Here is a 7,352-nt window from a genome sequence, read left to right as displayed (position 1 = left end):
CTCATGAGTAGTTGGGACTACAGCCACACCCCACCATGCCTGGCTGATTTTAAAAAAAAGTTTTGTTTCTTTTTTTTTTTGTAGAGATGGGACCTCACTATGTTGCCCTGGCTGGTCTCAAGTTCCTGGGCTCAAGCAGTCCTGCCTCAGCTTTCCAAAGTGCTGATATTGCAGGTGTGAGCCACTGCACTTAGATGGGTGTGAACACTTTATGTGGGGCTTCAATTCCAAATCCCAACCTTATGCAAGTTCACTGCCTTGTTTCCTGTCCCCAAGTAGCCATTAAAATCCAAGACTTTAGATAATGGAAATTGGCAATTGCTTTGAGGCCAACTGCTCCTTCATTATCAGTCTATAACTGTGGGTTACAGCTTGCTTGTTAGTCTTTGCCCTTGGGAGTTTCCTTTACTTTTTTTTTTTTTAAATGAACTCAACTATGCATGAGAAAGGATTGATGTTATATTGTATTCAATTTATCTAGGTATCTTGTAGGAGAATTTTTGAAAATATCTAGGCTGCCATTCCTTTAAATTTCACATTCTACCTATTTTTATTCCAGAATTTTCTCCATGTCTTATTCTGAAGCAATAATACATAATAAAAACTACTGTTTACTGAATGCCTTTTATGTGTCAAGTGCTTTTTCTGTGATCTCATTTTGTTGTCATCTTTCCTGTAACACTGATCACTCTGTATAATTAGGACCCTATCTGTTACTCTCTGTTTCTATCCCTGTGTGTTTCCTGTATAGCAGCCATCATGATATATAATTATTTCTTTTTCTGCTTTCTTATCCTTGTGTTCCACTATAATGTAAATTCCATGAGGATAGGGACCATGTCTAGCTCGTTCTTAGTTCTTAATTGAATTTCTAACATCTATGTGAGCAGCTCCTAGTGAGCTTTTGATAAGTATTTGCCATATAGATGAACATAATCTGTGATGTAGGTAATATTGTGCCTATTTTCACATGAGAACCTGGGCCTAGAGAGGTGAAGTGACTTGTCCAAGGTTACAGAAGTAGTCAGTGACAACTGGGAAAAGATCAGATGCCGAAGTCCATCCCCCCTGCCATTTGAGAAGCTATTTCTTTCATTAGTTTCTGGAAAGCCAAGGTGAATAGTTATATTATGAAAGTGGCTTGATTAAATGATAATGGAAATAAATTGCTCACATCATTAACTTCAAATTATATTTAATTCTAATACTGTTAGATGATTTATATTATATAGAATTAAGGAGATTTCATAGAGTCAGCACATCAGGGTAAAATGTCCATGACCTATTGATTATACTTTGTGCCAATTTTTGGCCTATTTCTGAAAAGTAGATTTCTTGTTTATTTTGGAAACTGTATTTTTTTTTAAATGAACTTAGCTATGCATTAGGAAGTTCTCACCCCAGCCAAGAGAAATATTGAAAATTGTTTCTCTTTCTTTCTTCCCTCCTCAGCTCTCCTTATTCCCTAATATAAAAGAGAAGGTTGACAAAACTATTGTTTTTATTGAGCATATTATAAAAATCAGTTTATTATTTAAAAAACACAAAAATTAGTAAGTTCAAAATGTCATATCCTTAAAAGTCTGTAAAGATTAAAAATATATAAAATGGGCTTGCTTTGAATAATCTTCACATAAGACTATCTTTTTATTTAATTTTAATTTTTAAATTATTATTTTTAATTAATTAATTTTTAAGAGACAGGGTAATGCTCTGTTGCCTAGGCTGGGGTGCAGTGGCATGTAGCCTTCAATTACTGGGCCAAGCGATCATTTTGCCTCAGCTCCTCAAGTAGTTGGGACTGCAGGAGTGAGCCACCCCTCTTGGCTAATTTCAAATTTTTTTTGTAGGAATGGGGTCTCACTATGTTGCCCAGACTGGTCTTGAACTTCTGGACTCAAACAATCCTCCCACCTTAGCCTCCCAAAGTGTGGGGATGACAGGTGTGAGCCACCATGCCTGGCCAAGACTATATTTTTAAACTGAAGAATATTTTCTGCAATAGAGACTGAATGATCAAACTGGTGATCAAAGTCAGGTGAATATTGCAAAGAATATCCATAGCCTGGAGAAAGTATGCATCAGAGATGAGATTCTCACAATAGAAGAGTAGATATGCACTGAGTAGAAAGGCCATTTGGGATCTTTTCACAATAAATCTGTCTGTGAGAAATTGTAGGTCGCCACTGCTATAGTTCAGTCTTAGATGGACGTTGAAATAAATGCATATATGTGCCTCTGAGTATAATGACTTTGACTTATAGTACCTTTTCAGCTTGATGCTGTGAAGAAAAGTGACTCCCATTGTCTGAAAGAGTAGTTTTCTGTAGAGTCTGGAAAATGTTCTTATACCTTTAATGGTAATTTAAAAAATGTTGTCTACAGGGTTCTATATTGTACAGCTGGAGGCAAAATCTGAGTCCATTTCACAGAAAACATGGAGCCTTGATCATTAGATTAGTTTCCACGGTGGTATGCACAATGAACAGCTTTTCAATCTTAAGAGTCAAAGTGTGGGTTTGAGTATGTTAAGTAAATCAATGCTATTTTAACTGCAAAAATGGAATATAAAATATTTTGAAGATTTTTTTTAATACATAAGGACTTGTAATGCTAGTATTTAGGGGAAATAACATTTCAAAAATAAGATGGTTTTGAGGGAAAGTAAAAATTTAGTACATCGTGTTAATTTCCAAGTACCTATGAACGTGGAGTATGATGTCATAGATTGTGAGCTTCTAAAGGCAGAGGATACCTCTTATCCATTTTTTATCTTCCCATTGCCACTACACCTAGTTAACGCTAGATAAAGGTCTTTTTTTTTTTTTTTTTTTTTTTTTTGAGACAGAATCTTGCTCTGTCGCCCAGGCTGGAGTGCAGTGGCACCATCTTGGCTCACTGCCAGCTCTGCCTCCCGGGTTCATGCCATTCTCCTGCCTTAGCGTCCCGAGTAGCTGGGACTACAGGCACCCACCACCAGGCCTGGCTAATTTTTTTTATTTTTAGTAAAGGTGGTGTTTCACCGTGTTAGCCAGGATGCTCTCGATCTCCTGACCTTGTGATCCGCCCACCTCGGCCTCCCAAAGTGCTGGGATTACAGGCATGAGCCACCGCGCCCGGCCAGATAAAGGTCTTTGGAGACACCCATCCAAAGGATCACAGACAAGCCTCATTTGAACACGTTTCAACAAGTAACTCCCTATCACACCAGTCAGCTCATGCCGGTTTTGACAGCTGAGGCAGAATTTCTTCTTCTCTTGAGTGAATGTGTGCTTTTCTCTAACTTCCTTATGCTAGGTCTGTTCTCTGAAGCCTAACAGAACAAATCTGATCCATTTTTTTTTTCATGTCAGAAAGCCCTTTAGACATTTGAAGGCAAATACAATGACTCAAAATTTTAACGATGGTATGGCAGGCCCCATGCTATAAAGTCATATTCTGACTTCTCCCTTTTAGGACACATTGGGTCTTACAGCAACCCCACCCCTACTTCTGAGATAAGAGAGAATATTCATACAACATAAATTTTGTGTGAATTTTAGGGGGTTTCTACATTCCCTAAGGACCCTCCTCTGCTCCCAGGTTAGGACTTCTGCTCCAAAATCATTTCACAACATGACACTCCTTCCAGGACTGGAGAAAGAATTTTCTCATGTGTGGTCAAAGAATACTGTGAATTCTTGATCTTGATCTGAGTGACTATCAATGTTGAAAATAATATGAATGTTGATCATAATAGAGCAGGTAGTGAAACTGCCTTTGCAGAGATTATGACAGTGGGAGAAGTCTAGCATGACTGACTCCATCTTGCTTCTGCCCTCACAGGCTGGTTCTCCTTGCTCATTCCTGGGTGTAGGCCAAGCTAACTATGGGAGGAAATTAGTTTGTAGTTTAACTTTGAAGCAGGGATGATAATATTCCCTCTCTAAAATGGACCCCCTCCTTGTTTGGGGTCTGAAGCTGCCTTTCCAAGACTAATGAGAGGCCACAAGATTATGGGAGGGGCCTGAATTCTGCTGTAATGTAGGTGTAGTTTTAAAGAATTCCTTATAGCTCAGGGGTCATGTGGCCAGAGGTGACAAGATTTGTGAATTTCCCAATTGCTCCTATAAGTAACATCACTATTGTGGAACCCAAGATTAGTCTTTTGAGGTGTTTTTCAGACTTTTGCATTCTGGCAACTGACTGACTCCACCAGGACCTGTGACTCATGAATCAATTGGCCCTGTGCCTCCACCCAGAGGCTGACTGAGTGCATGAGGACTGTTTTCCACCTTCCTATGATACCATTCCCAACCAGTTGGCAGCACCCATCTCTGAACCCCTGCCTGCCAAATTATCCATAAAAACCTTAGCCTCTGAGTTCTTAGGGAGTCTTATTTGAGTAGTAAGCCCCATCCTTCTGCTTGGCTCTGTGATTATTAAACTCTTTCTTTGCTGCAAAACCCTGCTATTCTCAGTGCATTGGCTTTTCTGGGCAGCTGGCAAAATGAACCCATTGGGGGATTACAGTAGTGTCTGTGGAATAGTAAAATATTCAAAGAGAGAGATTTTGTTAAGTGAGTAGACCCTGGAGGTTGGAAAGTGGTTGGAACTGGAGGCTTGGGAGTCATCAACATAGAGGCAGAAATTGAATTTAATTAATACAACAAATATGTATTGAGCACCTGCACGAACTGGGTGTTCTGTTAAGCATAGAGATAAAATTATGAGCATTAGCCTGTGTTACTACCTTTAGAGTTTGTATCTACTTGTTGGAGCCTCAGGGAGAACAGGTAGATAGAGTAAAGGAGATATCCTGATAGAAATAATTAAAAGGATATGTTTATTTATGTAAATATGACTTTCTAATTTTTTAGGAATTGAATTGAAATTCTGTCATTTTACTGAAATTAAAAAATAGTAAAATGTCACATCTAAATTTTTTGGGGGGGCTATTAAAAATGGCATTTAAATTTATACACGAACTGAAAAATGAAGCAAGTTCTGTCATAGTTTGACAGGTATAATCACTCATCCTGTAATGCAAACAGTAACCTAATAGCAAGCTGCTAATATTGCTTTGGTGCAGGTGCTGCTAATTAGCTATTGGATTAGCCTGTATCATATTCTTTTCTCTCACCTATGCATAGTATTTGTGCAAAATGCAAATGGAAGCTGTAAGCTGAAATGCGTAAGTGCCAACCTTAAATGCTGGTTTGACCTTGAAACAATGAGAATTTTGAATTGGGCAGTGATTATAACTTAGTTGTAGTTTCGGGCTCAGTTAGATTCCTGGTTCTCCTCCTGACAGTAATGGTTTACTCTCAAAGAGGAAGTTAAACTCGTTTGGGGTCTGGCCAAGTGACTAGGTGAAAAGAAAGCCAGAAGTCATTTATTTCTTTTTTTTTATTTTAAAATTTTTAATTTTTTGTGGGTACATAGTAGATGTATATATTTATGAGGTACATGAGATATTTTGATACAGGCATATAATGTGTAATAATCACATCAGGGTAAATGGGTTATCTGTCACCTCAAGCATTTATGCTTTGTGTTACAGACAATCCAAATGTACTACTTTAGTTAATTAAAAATGTACAATTGAATTGTTATTGACAATGGCCACCTTGTTGTGTTAGCAAATGCTAAGTCTTATTCATTCTAACTATTTTTTGTACCCATTAATCATCCCCACTTCCCCGCTCCCTGCCCTTGCCACCTTTGGTAACCATCATTCTACTCTCTATCTCCATGATTTCAACTGTTTGGATTTTTCTCTCTCACAAACAAGTAAGAACATGTAAAGTTTGTCTTTCTGTCCCTGGCTTATTTTACTTAACTTAATGACCTCCAGTTCCATCCATGTTGTTGCAAATGACAGAATCTCATTCTTCCTTATGGCTGTGTAGTACTCCATTGTATATATGCACCACATTTTCCTTATCCATTCATCTGTTGATAGACTCTTAGGTTGCTTCCAAATCTTGGCTATTGTGAACAGTGCTGCAATATATATGGGAGTGCAAATATCTCTTTGATATACTAATTTCCTTTCCGTTGGGTATATACCTAGCAGTGGGATCACTGGATCATATGGTAGCTCTATTTTTAGTTTTTTGAGGAACCTCCAAATTGTTCTCCACAGTGGTTGTACTAATTTACATTCCTATCAACAGTGTACGAGGGTTCCCTTTTCTCCACATCCTTGCCAGCATTTGTTATTGCCTGTCTTTTGGATATAAGCTATTTTACCTGGGATGTGGTGATGTCTTATTGTAGTTTTGATTTGCATTTCTCTGATGATCAATTATGTTGAACATCCTTTCATATACTTATTTGCCATTTGTATGTCTTCTTTTGAGAAGTGGCTATTCAGATCTTTTGCCCATTTTTATTTGGATTAATAGATTTTTTCCTATAGAGTTGCTTGAGCTCCTTATATATTCTGGTTATCACTCCCTTGTCAGATGGGAATATTTTCTCCCATTCTGTGGGTTGTCCACTCACTTTGTTGATTGTATCATTTGCTGTGAAGATTTTTTAACTTGATGTGATCCCACTTGTCCATTTTTGCTTTGGTTGCCTGTTCTTGTGGGGTATTATGCAAGAAATCTTTGCCCAATCCAGCATCCCGGAGAGTTTCCTCAATGTTTTCTTTTAGTAATTTTACAGTTTGAGAACTTAGATTTAAGTCTTTAATCCATTTTGATTTTTGTATATGATGAAAGACAGGGGTCTAGTTTCGTTCTTCTGCATATGGATATCCAATTTTCCCAGCACCATTTACTGAAGAGACTGTCCTTTCCCCAGTGTATGTTCTTGGCATCTTTGTTGAAAATGAGTTCACTGTAGATATATGGATTTGTTTCTGGGTTCTCTATTCTGTTCTATTGGTCTATGTGTTTGTTTTTATGCCAGTACCATGCTGTTTTAGTTACTATTGCTCTGCAGTATAATTTGAAGCCTGGTAATGTGATTCCTCCAGTTTTGTTCTTTTTGCTCAGGATAGCTTTGGCTATTCTGGGTCCTTTGTGGTTTCATATAAATTTTAGGATTGTTTTTCTATTTCTATGAAGAATGTCATTGGTATTTTGATAGGGATTGCATTGAATCTGTAGATTTCTTTGGATAGTATGGACATTTTAACAATATTGATTCTTCCGATCCATGAACATGGAATATCTTTCCATTTTTTGTGTGTGTCTTCTTCAATTTCTTTCACCAGTGTCTTACAGTTTTCATTACAGAGATCTTTCACTTCTTTGGTTAAGTTAATTTCTAAGTATTTAATTGGAAGTCATTTCTTATTTACTCTTCCTATTTCTAGTGGTTTGATTGCTCTGGAAGAAAGAGCAGCAATTACTAGACAA

The sequence above is a fragment of the Pongo pygmaeus genome, chromosome 10, assembly GCF_028885625.2.
Source record: "Pongo pygmaeus isolate AG05252 chromosome 10, NHGRI_mPonPyg2-v2.0_pri, whole genome shotgun sequence".
Classification (NCBI taxonomy): domain Eukaryota; kingdom Metazoa; phylum Chordata; class Mammalia; order Primates; family Hominidae; genus Pongo; species Pongo pygmaeus.
The sequence above is the reverse complement of the archived record's forward strand: the minus strand, read 5'-3'. Positions refer to the sequence as shown.